This window comes from Pungitius pungitius, chromosome 17 (genome assembly GCF_949316345.1).
Source record: "Pungitius pungitius chromosome 17, fPunPun2.1, whole genome shotgun sequence".
Taxonomy (NCBI): domain Eukaryota; kingdom Metazoa; phylum Chordata; class Actinopteri; order Perciformes; family Gasterosteidae; genus Pungitius; species Pungitius pungitius.
Genome location: NC_084916.1, coordinates 1488356 through 1508099, shown reverse-complemented (window position 1 = coordinate 1508099; position 19744 = coordinate 1488356). Strand labels below are relative to the sequence as shown.

Genomic DNA, 19744 nt, shown 5'->3' with positions numbered 1-19744 from the left:
CAAACGACACGGTGTGTTCACATTCAGTGATTCCCACCGCAACACAATGTGTTGTAGTAAAATGAGTTGAGTGCATTTTATTCCTCATAAAACATTTGTGCGAGTGCATGCATGGCCGCATGAGCAAGACAAACAAAGCATTGCATAACGCTGCTAATGGTCAACAGCTCCACAGGGTACTGATGGTTTTTTTTAAGCTTTTAAGGGCAGAAGGGAGTGGAGGGAACCCACTGAATTGGAACTGCGTGAGTTGATGTGTGCGACTTGTTTCAGTCTAGATGTGCACTCCGTTCCTGTTGGCTTTAGCTGCTTGTTATGCATGTTAAGACAGCAACCATAAGTGCATTTCCCCCCCCCGTATGTTGGTATGTGCGTGGGGTGGGGCGAGAGATATTCCTTCTCTTGTGTGTCTGGCTTGTGATTGCAATCAGTGTTATCAGCGCAGGATTGTCGGGTGCACCGTGCCCCTGTTGTTTCTCCGCTATAAATGTTGCCTTCCTGTTTGCAATTCAATATGCAGCCAAGCCAATCAGTGCACCAAAACAATCAGCTGCTAACCAGCTGGCTGGCCAAGCAGGCAATCGAGCCCGGTGACCCGGGAAACCGAGGCGGCGCAGAGGCGGCTTCAACTCAGAATCAGGTTGGACCTCTCGGTCTCCGTGGGCCAGCCAGCCAATCAAAGGGCACGGCTTTCGATGAATCGACGCTATGTCAAAACACGTTTCTCAAGCAATACACAACGGATTCAGCAAAGCAAGTCACAGGTGCCAGAACCAGAAGCACAGTAAGACTTGAGAAGCTTTGTTTGCTAAGAAAATATGCAAATCAAGTTGTAGCACCAAAAGAGCACAAACGAAAGTCAATAAATCTTTTAATTTTGCGCCTCAGTTTGAAGCCTAATCCACAAGCTGGCACCCTAAAGCACCCGCTCTAACGCCTCTGATGAGATTTCCAGGGTGGTATGGAAGGGTGCTGTCGAGAGTATTTAATGGAAACTAACCCCTCCACTTTTATATGTAGACGAGAGATTAAACCTGCACAAGCTGCTATGCAGGGAGGACTACGGCGCTGTGTGGTTCAGGTCTGCTGCTATCAGCAACTTTTTAAACTTAATTCAAAATGCTTTGCTCTTATTTTCATTTTACCATACTAACGATACACTGTGTAAGATCTACAATGCTGTTGAGATTGCTAGTGTAAGCACATTTGATATAAATAGCGTTTAAAATGATGATTGCAATCATAAAAACTAAAAATAAAGAAATTGATATGAAATATAAAACTATTTTCTTAATTATATCTTGAATTATTGCATAGTTTTCCCAGTGTCTTTCCAGTCGCTAAATGTCAACTATCGTTATTACAGTTCAATGTGAGGTTTTCGTTGTAATCGTCTTCATGTTTGGATGTTTTGGGTACACCCTCCATGGCTGAATTGATTTTAATGTGGTTACCGAGGGTTACTGTGATGGTGGCGCCGTGCATTTTCCCTGCATTTTCTTTTCGGTGGTTGCGTGTTGTTTTGGTCGTTCTTGTACTCCCTGAAAAATCCCGCTTTTGCCACTGAATTTGCATTTGGACCCACGCATTTATTTCCTCCTCTATTCACAGGGGATAACACTGTATGCGCAGTAGTTAATGTCTTTGTAAGTGTGTAATCCAGGGTAGGACATTTACATATTATTTAGGGGGCAATTTATGCCCCACTGACTGAAAACCAGGGGCATTGTATAAGAAAATGGGGGCATCTTTTTAAACATTTAACCTTATTATTAAAAATAATAAATATACTTAATTGGGCTCTGTGCAAATGGCAGCAATAAGACTTGTGTAAGTGTTTTCTTAGATTTTTTTTTAACCAGAACAAACAGAAAACATAAATCATACTCAATCAATTTTATTTTTACTTCATTGTGGTATCTCGTGTTAAGCAAAGCTTAAACAGCTGGACCATTCTGCAGAACACTGTCTTCTGGATCCGATTCACAGCTTCCACAGTTGACTCTCTGTTATGGAGCTGGTTACTACGTGCTTCTGTAAAAACCAAACATTCAAACCTTGAACCATTAACTACAGTCTCAACTAATTGTGTTTTACCCAAATGGATTGGATCGGATTGGCTGTTAACCAAAAGAGGAAAGTAACTTATGAGAAGAGGAGAAACATCTCTCACTGACTGCACTCTGAGCAGAGTGGTCAGATGGTCCCACTGGTTTGGAGCTGACTGGGACCCTTCCCTGCAGGGGCAGATGGGAAGGGATGCTTCTGCGCAGGAAGTGGCGGAGTAAAGCGCCGTCCTCCCTCTTGCCCGTTTTTTTTTCTCACTCACTCCCTCACTCTCTCAACTGCTCTTTCCATCTGTCTTCCCCTCCCCAACTACCCAACACCCTCCCTCCCTCTTTCGCTTTCTCCTACTCCATCCAACTCGCTCATGCAATTGAACTTGGCAGTGTTTCAGAATTGAGTGGCTCGAGTAAATGGCAGATTACCTTCCTTTCAGAAGTCTTGAGTGTGTGTGTGTGTATGTGTGTGTTTGGATGTGATGGGGGGGGGGGGTTAAAGTAATGGACTTTGCTGGAAGGTCATTTGAAGGAGCCTGCCACTAAATTACTAAATGCCACTAAAGCACTCAATGGAGTCCATTCATCGTTTGGGATCACATGGATTTGCGTGTGAATGCAAATTGGAGACCAGTTTCAGAATGTGATTGTTGTTGCGTGCTGAAGAATTTGTCTCCAGCACAAAGCCTGTAAGAATTGCTATAACTATGCCCGAATAACGTTCTCATGTAAAAGCATTCAGAAAAAGTAACTTGATTATTTCCTTTTAGGTTTAGCGTTATAAAATAAAACAACGGCGAGCATCCAAATCTGGCCTGCTGCCGACTCTCACTTGCAGACTGTGGGGACCTCACCTGTGAACTATACGACATGTTTTTCTTTTCTTATGAATCTACTGGCAGCCTGGACTGTAGGTTATGAATGGGAAACGCAGGATTAGTCCTAGAACAAAGAGACCGGTGCGAACTTTTTCTGCCAAGCAGCGTTCGCAGCACGACGTGACTGAGCGCACATCGCGACGTCATGTAGCCCTGGAACACATGACCTCATTCACGGTGCACGGGAATAGTGATGCACGCTACTTCCCCCCCCCCCCCCCCCCCGCCACACACACACACAGAGCATGATGGAAAAGGAAACCTTGCTTTTAGTTTACCCCCCCCCTCCCCCTCTCGATAAGGGAAGCTGATGAAAAATTCAGCTGTTAGCCGATGAGTGGCTCAAAGGAAAAGCTCTTTGGTTTGGCTGCTATATTTTGGACTTCCTCTGTCAGCCCGCCTGCCATGGATTCTTCCTTGTCATTTGCACTGTTGTCTCCATTGTTCCTCCCCTGCTCTCCGTCATGCGTGCCCTTTTCTCTCTCTGGAAGCCGCTTCTTGCGACGCTGCCACGGCTCAAGCAGTGTGATCATTGGTCTCTGGGCAGCACTCTTGCGGGCAACATTTTCCCTGCGCTTGGCTTTAACTGCTAACCTTCTGCTCATGGAAACCACGTGGCCTTAGCGGTTGAATGGGTTTCTGACCCGTGGCTTGGTCACGCAGTGAAGCTACGGCTTAGTAACAATTACCGCCATTAAACACGTTGGGCTCAGACGTGCTGATTTTATTTCCCGGCTTTCAAAAATGTAAACTCCAAAAGTTGTTTTCTTCTGCTATAGTAATTTTTCTAATATGCCATATTCCATTTACCTTTTGTTCATTCTGTCGTATAATTCTCATTATGTTGACACCTATAGAAGGGCTGTTGAAATTGCCAGCAGGGAAGGGCACAAGGAAAGGACTCACTATTGAAAGGCAGCTCTGAGAGGACAATACTGAATCTAATCTGTTTATTCAACCTCACCTCTAGTGTCCCTGCTGTCTGCTACTCAACAGACAAATACACACACACACACTCGTACATACCCCCCCCCCGCCCCCCCAACACTTCCAATACTTTATGAAAGCAACAGAGGTCCTTCCCTTATCTCGCAGGTGAAATCTGGAAAAATGAAAGTGTTGCATTTGCATTTTAATTTGCCCTCAATCAGGCATTGTGTTTCGGCACTGCGGATGAAATTGCCTGCTGTTTGCTCCTCGTTCCTATTTATAGGGGCGTCGTGGCGAGAGGCGGTCCCCAAATTCAAATCTGCGATCACTGAGTATGGAGAAGAGGCTTCCGCTCATTGTCTCCTTTCCCCTGTCACTCAGTCTCCGTGTTTTTGTCCTCATCCACCTTTCTTCTTTTGTTACCCCCCTCCACTGTCCCCCCAACTATAACAACTCCGCCCCCCTCGTTGCTCATTGCCGGGAGAGCGAACACACACATTTCATTAGCGATGTCGTGTGCCGCGCTGTCCGTCTCTGAAGGGCCCTGGCAGCCATGGTATCACGACCCCGCTCTGACCTCATCGGCTCAGCCCTCTGTCATCCCTTCCCCCCTGCACCTTGATATCTCCCGCCCTCCAGCCATCCGTTCTTTCCGCTCTAGCCGTCTATAACATGGCCATAAGCTGTCTGAAGGGCCTCCTTCTCGCAACTGACTGCTCCGTGGAGTCCAGAGCAGTGCGGGTTTAACCCAATACTGACTGCCAGCTTTAATAGGTGTCTGTGTGCGCAGTAATCGAGGCCAAAGGCTGTGTTTGCACAGTTTATTGTACAGTAATTCAATAGAAGTACCCACATAAACCGCAAGATCGCAGACCGGGTCTCAAGCTGAACATCCCTTTTGAAGCGAATAAAACAGACGAAGAGTGGAGCTTGTTTGTTAAAGCATTACGGTGGATGGGTTATAACCTCAACACATTCTGCATTGTTGTCCTAGTCTTTTTCCTTTAAATGTCACACAGGAAAATCCGACTGCACCAAAGGTTTTCACCGCAGTGTGTGTTTGGCCCCCGAAAGCCCCCCATGATCGAATGCCTCACCCGACACGTCGCCTATGATTTGCAAATGAGGGTACAAAAGGCCCAATGGCTTTCTGGTTGTAAAACGAGGCGTACTTAGTTTGATCAAATCCTCCCACAGGCGCTCCGTGGGCTCTGATTGGTTCCCGTAGCGCCCGGCGGCGTCGATGCGACCCCTCACTCGATAGGCGGAGACCTCCCGGGATGCGACCTTTTGAGCTGTGCACTGGCTGATGCGTTTGTTTCGTACAAGGTGTCAGGGAGAACTTGGTCAAGACACACGCCCTTTACCCTTTAACCCTCTGGGGTCACAAAGTCAACAGACGGGCAGGAAGCCATCCGGACAAAAGGGCTGCGTGTGTCAGCTCACTTATAGACCAGTGTGTGTGTGTGTGTGTGTGTGTGTGTGTGTGTGTCATTAGAGTCTAGTGGTGATGAATGTAGGGAAGTGTATTGCTGTTGTGTGGATAAGGGTTACTTTACCTTTTTTTAAGTTGACAGCAATGCAGGCAATGTCAGTAAAGATAATGACAAGTCCTGTACTTGAGGATAGGGAGCTGTCGTCATGATTATAATAATCATCAGTCTGCTCGAGGTTTGGAAACGATCACATTATGTTCACTTTTACACACACTATTAAACCTTTGGCAAAACCTGGGAACACAACAAAAGTATTACACTTACACATAGCAGTATAACTATTTGCTGTGTACAGTAAATAAAGTAAGAAATCACTTACCAGGAAAGGTCTCTACATACATTTCTAAAAATCCCATAATTCTCTGGATAACAGAAATTGGGGTAGAAAAAAATCCATCTTGCTTTTTTGTAAATCTGTGCCTAATTAGTCACTGCTAATTATGAAAATGCCGTTATTGAGGTAATGGTGTTTAGTAACGGCATTATTAGTGAGAGCTGAGTTCTCTAATTATCTATGGCCTCATCCGCAGATTTTATCATGTTGCCTCTCTTGCTCTCTGCACGTCCCTCCCGAGGCTGCGGTACCCCCCCCCCCCCCCCCTCATGTGACTCATGGAAGTGAACGGTGACTGCGTGTGAGTAACGCTTTGGCGTGGTAGATTCACTATGCATATGCATGTCATATTTGCGTAGGGATGACTTGGTGAAATACTGTCAAGAAGCAAAGGAGTGCTGCCACTGCCACCAGCACAGCAGGAGAAGAGCTCTAACGGCAACGTTGCAAACACCTCCTGTGACGTACCAGAAGATGATTTATGTTGTCAAGCTGAGAAAAGACTTCCTGTTTCCCTGTGGCTCTCAAATGCCCCGTCATCCCCAGTGAGGGAAGCAGCCACCTCAGGCATTAGCACCCATGGAAGTGTAGCGGCGCCTCTGCAGTTAACAGTTTGAGGAAAACAAGCAATTAGCTCTGATAATTAAATCCTCCAGTCGGTAGAACCGGTCCAGCTACTCTGACCATTTACACTAACAGGAATCTGTCAGTTGAAAAAAGAAAAAAACGAAGGAATTACCAGCTTTATTCCCTTCTATTATCTGCGCTACGATTAGCAAATAAACAATTGGCTGCGGAGGAATGAAATGGGATAATGGCTGGTTGGGGGGGTGGGGACTGGGTAGTGTCACAAATGAGGAACGTATGCTGGCTGTGCCCTCCCACAGGACCGAAAGGGGGGGGTTGTGTGTGTGTGTGTGTATGTGTTTTGGAGCTATGCGTGTGCATTCTGCCCGGTGGGGTTCTTGCTTACCCAAAGGTGTGTGTGCTAGGGACGGTGCGGGGGGCATCAGAAAAGGGAAGTGCTCATTGTCTCATTAGTCGCACTTTGATTTCATTAATTACTGACCGACTGCTGCTGCTTGTTTGGCACATCTGGCATTTTAACCGCACACTACCACCGCTTCACTCTGGATTATTTATTTATTGCCTTGGTAACTAATAACTATGATTTCCCAAGGAGTCCTCGTGTGTGTGCGTGTGTGTGTGTGCGCGCATTTATGTTCTTATCAAGGCTGCATCACTTGCTTTGGACCTTCTACGTTTCTTCAGATTCCACACACTCCGGCATTTCCTCTTTTCATCTTTCTGTAGGTTCCCCTTACTTCCCCTGTTTGTGACTTCGTATCCGTGACTGCGGCAGTCCTCTGGTGGAGCAGACGGCTCAATCTTGCTGATGAGCTCCCATCTGATATGAATCTAATATCGCCAGCTGCACAGGCAGATCATTAAAGGAGGTTGGCTGAATGGCAGTGCACTGCCACAATATGAGCCCGGCTTTGGCACAACACACACTTGGAGAACTCTCTTCGCATTTGCTGTTTGTTTGTTTTTTTCTCAACAGGTGAACGTGACTCACTGGTCGCATTATCTTTGCAATTCTGGTGATTCTTTGGCGCGCACGTACAGAATTCAAAGTACACTTTGGGCAGACTGTATGGTTCAGGGAGGCTTTTCCTCTTTCCATTGGAAGCATTTTTTAAAGGATTTTCTGATCTAATGTTGCCGTTTTAAACTGGTTTCTAGTCAGACACAGCTGTAAGTTAAGGTTTGCGCACACACAGGCTGAGGAACAACCATGATCACAGTTTAAAGACCCCAATATTGATTGGTATATACCACCCTAGTTGTAAACTAGAAACACTGCCCCCTAAAATCTTGCCTACAAACCTTATGGCTCTATAACTACATCACACAGTTGTGTCCTCTGCTCCCAACAATATTTGATTATTCCTATAGTCTCCTATAGGCACTGCTGAATCATTTCAATTCCTATTAGCCTGCACTTGTCCTCCGTTTGGGCCGTTCATACTGGACTTGTGTCAGAGCGGACAGACGGTCTGTTATTCTGTCCTATTGACTGCTATGACCGAGCCGCCTTGTCCTCTCCCTCGCTCCCAGCCTAGCGGAGCTAGTTATGGAGCCTATTGACTGATTGGCTGTCGGCCCCATCGATTCCCAAGGTTACACTGCAGGCTATTGACAAATGGTCCCTCAATGCCCTCCCTCCTTCCCTCCCTCCACCTTTTACCTCTCTCATATTTTCCTACTTCTCTCCTCTCAGTCTGCCTTACTATCTATCACTTACCTCATTTCATCTCCAGTCCTCCCCGCAATCTACTTGCCGCATTCATCTGTCGTTTCCGTCTATCCCTTCTTCTTTCTATCTCCTCCGAGTCCTTTGCCGCTATCGCTCATCGGCGCTGCGGAGATCGATGCGGAGGATAATGGCTGCTGGGCTCGTGGGGGCAGCTGGGCAGAAGGCACCTGAATCCGAACCGTATGATGGAAAGCGAGGGGGAAGATGAATGGACGAGGTGGGGTTTATCACGAGGCGGCGGCGTTGCCCCGGGTAAATCGGAGGAGGAGTGGAGGGAACGGAACAAGGAGACACCGGAAAGAATCAAAGAGGAGAGGCACGGTGAGGAGTGTCTGCCTGAGGGCAGCCACACGGGCCCCTAGGAAGGGAAATAAAGACCAAGACAGAGGGCGATGGGAGAGGAGAGAGCTGAATAGTAGCGCTGGCTTTACTTTGTGGATCCCGTCACTGAGTTCCAAAGAAGTGGTCAATGAACTTCGGGAGCCAAAAGGGCTCTGCTCAGGATGTAGGACGTAGCGTCTCCATCACCCACAGTAGAGCTGGCTGATACTGTCCATCTATATATCACTTATATGGTTAAGGGTTTGGCGTTTTGTAAAAGAGCATCTAGCACTGTTCTGAAGCTTAAAGAATTACTTTACTGCAAAAATAGAAAAGCCTAAAGCAACATGAAAGACCCACCTCTTACATCAGGGACATTTTCATTAACTTGGGCCTTTTTAAACGTTTCTGTGGATCTAATCCAACGGAGCAATGACCACATTAGTGCTCATGCATTTATGCCTTTGAATGTTTCATGGAACACTGTTTCAGCGGATCACGCATCCTAAAAAGAAAAAGCCCAGAAGGCTTAAGCGTAGCAGTAAGTGGGCTTAAAGTGGAGGTTATCATCTATGAAATAATCCACTGTTACGGACACAATCACCAGATGGCTAATGTATATGTATTAACTGGGTTTAAGGTTTAACTGCTGCATTTTCTAAACACTACACTGCTGTCACTTCCTAAAGAAAGTGTATTTTCTTCTCCCTCGCTTTTCTTTTGATTCGTTGATGGCTCTAAAAGGACGGCTAGGAGGCCGTCTAGCCCTTAAGCAAGCATACGTCTTTTATATTACTGCTTGAGGCGGGGGGGGGGCTGGCTGAGTGGAGGCACAAATAAGAATCCCACAAAGGAGTCGACCCAGGCTGGGGAATTGGTGTGATTTCATAATGGTTCCTGTGCTACAAGACCAAGACACATGTGCTGGTCACACGGGAGAAGGGGTGATTTACGAGGAGAGGTTGTATCTTGGTGGACATGACACATGTTAGGAGACAAGACACAAGACAAATCTACATCTGTCCAAGCGATTGCTGCTGTTGCCAGCAAGTTTGTGTACTTTGACTGGTACATTCAATTGAGTTAGAAAGTGTTTACTTTGGGATATTTAATGGCGATGCACTATTATCTCATCTATGTGATAAAAGTGAGTCAAATTAGCTTTCCCTATGTAGAAACTTTTGGCTGTAATTTGTCAACATTATGCAACAAGAATTATGAATCTGGAGTAATGAGGTTCACATTTTTATATTGGAAATTGAGAGCTAATGAGATCATTTTGAACATGCATATTGAAACGTTCTAAAAATGTCATTACTAAGCAGGGTTAAGTTCCGAAAGACACACTGACAATTTGCTACGTGCCTTTGTGTCCTGCTCCTTCTTCATGGCATTTGCTCACTTTATGTTTCCTTCCGCACTCTTAAGATGGGGAACCCTGCCAGGCCTGAAGGAAGCAGACAGAGGAACTGATTAAATTATAAGAAATGCAAAATTAGGCTTAATAAGCTTTAGGGAGAGCAAACAGTGGTGATACATCAGTGATTTAGGTGGAAACGTACTTAACGAGGGAGGTAATTATTTAACCTCTTAGCGATACAGAATCTGCTCAGCAGGTGATCAATTGAACGCATCACGCCATCACTTTGCATTGATTATTCAGACCAGCGTGTCGTGACGAAAACTTTTTAGTTCCGTTTTCCTTTAGTTCAATTTGAGCACAGGGCCAACTACCTCCCAGGGGAAACCTTGCACATATATACCCATGTAAATATATATATATATATGGAGCTTATCGATCTATTTAGTCTCACCATAAGACATCTTTTGTTTTGGGTACAGCCAGTGTGTGTTTGTCAGATGCTTGTTGATTCTGCGGTTTGTCGGTTTAAAGTCACATTTCAGGGTGATAGACGTGTTACATCATCCTGTTTTTGGGATCAACAAGCTGTAGATAGAAGATGTGCTTGAGATGCATTATAGATTGAGCTGTTTATGCACGTTGACCCCCAGACAGCCCTGTGTATATCAGCACTGCTGCAGGTATTTCTTTGTTCAGCAAAATAAAAGAGCAATATAAGCAGGAAGTGAGGAGACGGGGAGAGGGGAATGTAGAAGACAACCTAATTTAATCTAAAGTGGTTCAGATTGAACCAGAGGGAAGACAAAGTCAGCACAAAACCGTCTACACTTTACGTACTTGTGTAAGTGCTCTTCCCTCCCTTCTAGTCCCTCGCTTTGAGGGAGGGTGGATGGAGGGAGCAAGGAGGGGTAAATAGAAAAAGTGGCGAGCAGAATGAGAATTTGAGGGCCGGTGAGTGGACAATGGAGAGAATTTGATTTGATTTGAAGATATCTAGGGCTTAACCATAAGGATTGGCAGGGGTAGGTCGAAATGCCACAGCGGGGCAATTAAAGTGCCATATATGCAAGGGTCAAGCATACATTTACTAATAAAAGAAAGAAACCGCTCTCTTCACGTCCCTAAATGGTGAAGTGTGATTTATCAATTTTTAAATGTCTGGTTTGCTGTTGCAAACCAGACATTTGAATTGGGCCGCGGCGGTTTGTCTTTTTAAAAGGTTTGTCCCCAGGAAGGTTTAAGGAATGCTGTTATGTGAACTGATCTGAATAATGTGGTACATATCGAACTTTGCAGATACATCAATGTACAACATGAACTTGGTATTGCTCAGTTTTCCGCTGGTTTGAGAGCATGGGGGGTTAAACGATATGAAGGCTTTGCTATAGAGCTATAATAAGCAGAAACAGCAACACTGATTAGAAACGCATAGAAAAGCAGATAGAAAGCAATTGGGGTGAAAAAGTGTGTGTGTGTGTGTGGCATTTGTTAAACCACGGACAGAGGATCATGGACTTCTAGTAAGGGTTGTTCTTGATGGAGATGGCAAAAAAAACAGGCCTTTTGTGAACCTGGCAGGAGAAGACGACTAAGTTCAATTTTTTTACCTTGTCGCTCTCTCTCACACACACACACAAACACTACTTTCCTCTCTTTTCCTCCCTGTCATGTTATTTCTCTGACACCAAACTGTAAGGCCCCGGCAGGCTCTATTCAACAGAACGCCCTGTGTGAGTGTCCAGTTAAATAATGCAGCCTATTGGCTGCTTTGGACCGAGGAGCGACTCGGGGAGAAGATGGAGGAAGCAGTGGCTCAGTGCAACGATACAGACGTGTATTATTTAGCATTTCTCTGAAAGGCTCACAAGTGAGACATTCCCTGAATTAAGACCAGGGTTTGGTGCGTACATCTGGATTAAACACACACACACACACACACACACACACACACACACACATCCAATAAATGCTGGGAACTGGCACTAGAATATCTCTACCTGCAGTTATATTCTGCAGGCACAAATCCAAACTATATTAACCTGTGGGATTGTGCGCATGTTTTAGTGTGTTTGTGTGGACGTGAATGCCACGCATGGTAGTTTGGCTTTTAGTCTCTGCATTTTAATGTCATTTGAAACATTGTTCCGCACCAAAATAATGGAAATATAATGATCTGTTTGTATCAGCAAGTGTCATTAAAAGATGGAGAAGTTTGCTTCCCTCCTTTGAATCGGCATTCAGTGACATTTACAGCTTCGTTTTCTGTTTTTCGTGGAGGAATTTCGGTGAAAAAAGCGTAATATTTTTTATTGGCGCATGCGTTAATCTTTAGTGATAAGTAGCCTAATGAATCAACACTTTGTGCTTTCAGTCTGTACCCAGTGTTCCCCCTACCATTATAACCAGGGGGCGCTCCACCGCCCCTGAAATTATAAAATGTGTAATAAACACATATAATGTTGTTCTATTTCCGCTGTTCCACATGGCTGTTCCACATGGCTGTTCCACATGGCCGTTCCTTACTGAATATGTTGCAAATACGTCAGTGTGCCGTGTCTGTGCCGAACCGACTTACTAACCTCCCCCCCCTCCTGAAGTTGTAATCCTAGGGAAAACACTGTGTACCGATGTAGCCACGTGTATCCTCAAGTAAATCCCACTTGAGCTTCTGTCCTCCGCTCCTTTCCCTCCTCAGACACTGCTGTAACAATCTGTGAGATGCAGCCTAACAACGTGTGTACTCCGTGAGCACGTCTATTATGCAAGCCCATTTTAAGCTGGCTCACTGAGCACCCCACCTTTTGCTAACATCATTAAATAGGGTAATGCATAGCATGCCGTATGGAAATGTGGTTGCATGTCAGAGAAAATGAAAGTCTTGCTTGTTTCCAGAGGTGTGGACTCGAGTCATGTGACTTGGACTCGAGTCAGACTCGAGTCATGAATTTGATGACTTGAGACTCGACTCGACAAAACGTACAAAGACTTGCAACTCGACTTGGACTTGAACACCGATGACTCGTGACTTGACTTGGACTCGAGCCTTTTGACTCGAGAAGACTTGCTACTTCCCATGAAAACTAGGGAAAACATTTTCACACCACCGCGCCGCTCTGTTTATCTGCATCTGTCAAAAAAATGTGTGACACGTATGCAGAGAGCGCTGCCTGCACGACATCCAATCACTGCAGTCCATTTGACCGTATCAACGAGACAGCTCGTTCATGGTTACAAAAATCGGGATTTTTGAACCCGGATTCAGACTCCGATGGAAATCCTCGCCAACATTATGTCAACGTCCATTTTAAAGTAGTGTAATGAGCTGAGTTAAAGTTATTAGTTAATCAGTTACGCAGATGTTGCATGTGTTCACGTTATGCTCTGTTACCAGCTGTAGTTACGCGAGACAACCCGAGTTTTGGGGGGCCGTGTATGCGGAAGTGTTCGTTCGGCGTGGTGACGGCCAACAGTGACCGAAGTTGAGTTGTTTTATATAAATAAATGCAGCGGAGTTGCAAGCCAGTCATCGCCTCCTTATTGACTCGACTTGACTCGGGACTCGAGGGCAATGACTTGAGACTTGCTTGTGACTTGCATAACAGTGACTTGTTCCCACCTCTGCTTGTTTCTGAATAAACGCACAAACAAGTTTAGCATCCTTTGTTTTATTCACGGAGTTCAATTTGAAGGCTTTCATTTTCCACAAGCCGCTTTTTATTGGTCTTGTACAGTGGAATGAAAATAACAAGATGCTTTTGATTAAATATATTGAATGGTTTATTTGTAGGTAGCACATCTTGACAAGTAATTATTTTTACATTCTCTCAGAGCAGAGGAATAAAGGGTTAAAATACCCAATCGGTCGGTAGGTGACGGCAGATGTATTCACAGGGAAAAGCCTTTAAACTGGACTTATACTGCAGCGGTTTCTGAAGAATTCATGGAGCGCTGCAGGCGAGTTGTTTCATGCTTTGTGGGATCTGGTCCAGGAACAGGCTTTCAGTGAGTGAAGCCCTTTAGGAGCTCTGTGTTGCTGCCTTGAAGCGTTGTTTCTCTTTCTCTTGGTAGTTAATGGAGCAGTGTGTAAGATGCAGTCGCATCTACTAAATGGCCCAGTCTGATGGCCTATCGCCTGCCTGGACCTGGTTCTGGTCCTCCGGGTCCTCCCCTCCCTCCACAGGGCTTACCGTGCTGGACCCAGTGGCACCGGTGACGAGCATGTGTAGAGGCATCAGTAGTGCATTGAGAGGTTCCTATCTGTCCTATTTGCTTAACACAATTTGGACTCTTCCATTCCATCAGAACGGTTTGGGTTCTAAAATGTTTCAACGCCAGACTTTGGACCTGTTTCATATTAGAGAAAAGACAATTTAGTTTGAATCATGTAAGTAGCACTTTGTTTTGCCTGATATTGTGAATTAGAATATGAACAAGTCAATCTAAGCGACAACACAACAGTACACAGACTCTAATGGCTGGTTCAAGGCATTGACTTGATTTTGCCAAAAAGCTTGTCTGGGTGGGAGTTTTTTAACGATACAGCCTGATTTGATAAAGCCTAGCCGATGAAGTCATCGTGGCTTTGGATCTACCGGCAGCGAGGCCAAGAACCCAGAGAGCAGAGCGGTGGACACACCGCGTCTATATTTAAGTCTCTCTTCCAGCATCCTTCATCCTCTAGCTGTTGTCTGTCTCTTCTGTTTTTATCTATGTCTCCCCCCAACATGTTTATTGCTTTTAGTTGCCGTGACTGTTCCTGAAGTGCTTTCTGCCTTAGGCCCTACCACTCCGTCCGTCCTTTAAATAGGTTATTTTTGAAAGGTCCACTTGTTCCTGTAAACTGTTCATACATTTTCTAAAAACTTTGGGGCAAAGTGACTCTTCAGCCTGAGCCAACAGTCACAGAGGAGTGGTTTTTTGGGGAGGGGAAGGGGGTTCTGCTTCCTAAATTTAAGCTGACGTGCTTTTTTCATGCAGTTGCTTCACCGTTAAATCCAACATTAAGAGTTTGACTTTCAGCCTGTTTTCCAGTGAAGCACTGTTCTCAGGCCTGTACCGAGGAGCCACTCAATGAGACCCGACAGCGCCCCCACGGCTCTCACTTCATCAATCCAGACAACCAATTACAAGATCTTAGAGGACCCTGCAAACGAAAATGAGTTCTACTGGCCTGTGGTCTTTTTTTTTTTTTTTGCTCTGTCTGTCGTTTTCCTTTTTGCTTCCTTCTTGTGTCAGCCCACGATCGTTCTTTCACCCTCCTTCCTTTTCCCTGTTTGTCTGGGAAACAAAAACCTCTACGCCGTGGAGCTTGTGAACAAGATATTGTAATCAAAACGCCCCCGGGTCTGTGTTTATCCAGCAGCAACAAAACCTGTTGTTCCCTCCTTGTTTTCTTTCTACGATCTGTCATCACTCTCACCCGAAATTGAGCTTTTCCTTCCTCCACCATTTTTTTTTTTACCCCCACTTCTTCCTTAAACCACACACTTGCTCTTGCGGGCCCTCTGACTCACTCAATGACTCTTTTCTTTCGTTCCCTTGAGCGCACCCAAACATGCATACACACACACACAGTCGCTTTATAACTCCTGGAAGCTATCGGTCTTAACAGGTGGTCATTCAGATTCAAGACGGGCACTGCAGGAGAGGTAGGAAGAAGATGAGGCCATACAGTGATCAGGAAGACAACCGACGTGCTGGGGACATACAGGGATGTGGACATTATGTCGCAAGAGATGTACGGGTTGAAGCACCTGGTGGTCCTGCTTCCGTTGAGGTGGATATACCTGGGTACATCCCGATGCTGACCTTCAATAGTAAGCTCATCTCATAAAATGTGAGCCTTTATGAGTCCCATCAGTACACTGGCTTCTTTTATCATATCATGTGAAGCTGAAAGGATTAGCGCATTTTTTATATACTATCTTCCACACAAAACCCCCAGTTCTGAAAACGTATAATATTCATTTTCACCCCTTTTCTCAAATTTGAATAGACTATGAACAAAATCAATTGATCACTCCTGAAATCAATAAATGAATCCATAAGACAAATGATCATGAGTAGCAGCCCTAGTGTCTGCATTGACAGCTTCCTCCAGCACAGAGTATACGCTGCACCATGAGAGCATTTAACCGATAACCCCATTGTCTAGCATCATGTAGGTAATTGCATAGTGGGCTTTAGAGAGCTGACAGTGCCGTCTCTTTACAGTATGTCACACCAGCCAAGTGCAAAGTTTAATGACTCTGTTAAAAGGAGAGCCCGGTTTAGAAGTTAATGCCCTCTGCTGATGGAACTACTATTATGGTATTTCTGTGTGTGTGTGCGTTCGGGACAAAGAGTTTCCCCGTACCATTTGTCTAAGAAGGTGTGTTTGTTTGTTCCTGATTTGTGTGCGTGTGTGTGTCCGTTTATACCCAACATTTATCTTTTATGTTTGTTTTTATGTGACATCTTCATATCCTCATCCATTTATTATTATATATATATTTTTTATCTGTTCTCCAGAAGCATCACTGTATTGCCTCTGTCCAACCATACATCACCTTCTCGCCCACGTCCATGGGCAGCACGGTGGTGCAGCAAACAGGGAGATTGTTTCTCATATGAAGTGCCATGCTCTAGTCTCCCCCAAACAGGACTGCGAGGAAATTAGGTACCAGCGTCCCTCCTCTGGGATCAGAAAACTACGGCCTGCAAAGACTTCCCCGTTGATTTGTTTTCCATTTGCTACGTAGTGTTCTGAACTATCCCCAACCCTCATTGCTTTACTGGCCTCCTCTTTTTGTCTGTTTTTATTTGAGTTTTTTTTAAGACGGACGGTTCAGGTTTTTTTATCTCCATCTACGCTCTGGCCAAAGCCAGAATGGTCTACCTGGTTCTAGTTCTGCCTGGAAGAATTACTGGAGACTCGTGGCTTTGTCGGGAGCTGTTTTTCTGCTCACATTGCTCTGCTTCTGTTCTCTAACTACTCAAATCACAAAGACAATCCATCAAGTCTCAATTTGTGATTCTTTCATCAAGATTAGTCTCGGTCAACGTCCGTGTGCACAGATCCAAGTCGAATCTGTCACCAAGTCCCAAGACAAGGCTACCGTCTTGAAGTTATGCTGACGGGTCCAGGGCAAGTCTCAAATCATTGCCGCAAATCAAACTCAATCCCAAAGCCTCTTGTCTGTGAATGCAAGTCACGTGTATCAAGTCCTTGAGGCAACTTCAGATCATGTCATGTCACATGTCATAGTAGCGAAATGCGATACAAGATATTCTAGCTGGGTTAGGTGCCTTCAAATCTCTTACTTGTTATTATTTAACACCTTAATGTTTCACTTTTAAGTCTTCCCAGATTTTAGGGAGGCAAGTCTTGTTTAAATTCTAAAGTAAAATCTCCATTCTCCAATTTTCGGGACTCTGATGGGAGTCCCAAGTCATTCTTGGAGTCTGTTCCTCCCTCGCTCTCAGGGTGGTGGCCGGACAATGGTGGTCCCAGTGCAGCATCGGTGGCCTTGGTTTGTACCCGTCCTGGTGCTCCGTCTTCCGGCAGGTTGAGCCTCCTGAGCCCCTGCGGTGTGCCTTGGGGTGGGCTGGCTGATGAGTATCCCCCGCGGGTCTCTGTGCGGACAGCCAGTGCCTGAGCGGATCCTGCCTCTGGGCAAAAGGGCAAAAACGAAGACGAATTATGATACAATCTGCTTTCACTGGGAGGGAGTTCAGTGGTGTGTGTCTGTAAGGATACGTTATATATTGGGGGAGCTGGATGACCTGTGACAGAAAGCCGCATGCAGGGTCTGCCTTTACTCTCAGGTCAGAATTTGTTCTAGCGAAAATGAAATAGCGGAAGCCATTGAATGTTCATGTTTCCTGTTGACGTCTGTCACCACTTGGAAAGTTTCCGTAAATTTTCAGGAAAGTTCCCGCCCCTTTGCAACCCTAGTCATGTCGTCTGTTTTCTATTAGCAATGAAAGTCGGCCGCGTCTTGTCCTTAAATAGGCTAAGGCCTAAATCAGAAACCTGGCTCAGTGATCTACATTATTTATGTAATGATGGGTAATTATTCAAGAAACAAGCTTTGAAATGGGTGTTTAGTAGCTTGTGTGTCACGTCCTATTAGTCGCAGCCATGGGCAGCAGAGAGGGAGAGCTTTTGTTTCTTTGTCAAATGTTCTTTCTCTAACTACACCCCCTACACCCAAGAGGTACCCTTCCTTTAGTTTTCTGTTTCCGTCAGTGTTTGTCCCTCTCTCCCCCCTCGTGCCCCCACAGGCCCATTAGTGTGTCTAACTAGGCTGTGATTACAGGACTTATGTGTTCAGTGTGTGATCATAGGGCCAACTTTGTCCTGTGAGTCTCTCTCTCTGTGACTGACTGCTCACTAAGGCACAGTGAGCCCTTTGTGTATTGCCCCAAGTATTCATTTAGTTGCACTTGGCTCTCTTATTTTTTGTCTATTCTCTCCTTGAAGTTGTCTCTCTCCTGCTTCCCTTCGCCCTCCTCCGCCTCCCACCTGGGCCCTTTCTCAGTGTCTCTCCACCACCCTTGGCTTCTCGCGTTCTAATCTCCTCCAAATGCCTCTATGTTATCAGCTAACCACAGAACCATGCTTTGGGCACCTGGCAGCGTTAACCCCAAAAATACTAAAGTATTTAGTAAAGGACTTCTCAGGGTCGAGCAAGGCTTCCCTGCACTCCGCCCAGGGTGCCAGTGTCTCATGCCCCAAAAGAAAAAAAGACACCTATGCGTTCCGATATCCAAACGCGGCGACGATGAGGAAACATTTTCATGATTCTCAAAATTGATGTAAAGTTGTTAACAATCCTCGCCTCAGCGGCCGGACTGGTGGCCTTGGGATCGAAAAAGAATCCAACATGACTCACTTTGTCACTCATTACTTTTTCCACGGTTACTTTAGCTATAAGTAAAACGTTCATCCATCTTCAGGTCTTCTTTGCCACTGCAACACGTAAAAAGTCTTCCCTCCCATTTCTGTTGCATCGGGACGTCTATGTGAGCCTCCATAGCCCCCCCGTCAGCAGTCAGTGAGGTGATTTGAGTTATGCTGCGTCGCTCTCTACTCTTTGCGGCCATGTGCTGGGTTATTGATGTCGATGTGGCCGAATACTTTTCATGTAGAAAAAATGTTTTTTTGTCAATGAGTCTGTCATGCAGGTGGTTTTTAATGGTCTTTTCAAGGCTCTTCCCTTGCTTAAAATTCCAGGCAGAAAACAGAAGTGAAAGTACATGACGGAAGGTGGCCCTTTCCAAAGGTGTTTTTTCAAAATGTTAAAAGGTTTTCTCTGGTTGTCAGACTTACACACACCGCAGAGTCCTACTTAAAACATGGGTTTAAAATCGGCAAAATCCTTTAAAAACGAGGCAGTAGTGCAGCCCCCCCCCCCCCCCCCCCCATGGCGCTACAGATGTTGATGTTACATTATAGATTAGGATAAATGTGCTGATGAAGGATTTCACGTACACCTGCTGACTTTGAAAAGGCCATTTTCGCTCTGACTGCTCAAACACAACTGGACCGTTTATTCTTTGGGTGATATGCCGTGTTTGCTTGGAACCAGATGCTTTGGTACTCGTTTTTTTAACTCTTACTGTAATCATTTGCAAGTATTTTCAAGTGGTAGATGTACATGGATCATGCACTTTGGACTTAAAGCTCTCCCCTGTCCGTGGTCCTGGGAACGAACTGAAAGCTTTCCCCTGTCCGTGGTCCTGGGAACAGACTCAAAGCTTTCCCCTGTCCGTGGTCCTGGGAACAGACTCAAAGCTTTCCCCTGTCCGTGGTCCTGGGAACGAACTGAAAGCTTTCCCCTGTCTGTGGTCCTGGTAACAGACTCAAAGCTTTCCCCTGTCCGTGGTCCTGGGAAGAGACTCAAAGCTTTCCCCTGTCCGTGGTCCTGGGAACAGACTGAAAGCTTTCCCCTGTCCGTGGTCCTGGGAACAGACTGAAAGCTTTCCCCTGTCTCCCTGTTTGCACTGTCTCCCGGGGGAATTGAAAGCTATATGATAGTACTGTTACACTCTGGACTTG

The 19744-nt window shown here is 45.5% G+C and overlaps 1 protein-coding gene across 3 annotated transcripts in view; it reads left to right on the top strand.

Annotated features, from left to right (window-relative positions):
- The window catches only part of LOC119219154 (ephrin type-A receptor 7), a 112046-nt gene that overhangs the window by 8212 nt on the left and 84090 nt on the right, over positions 1-19744 (top strand). The gene's annotated exons all lie outside the window — the stretch shown is intronic.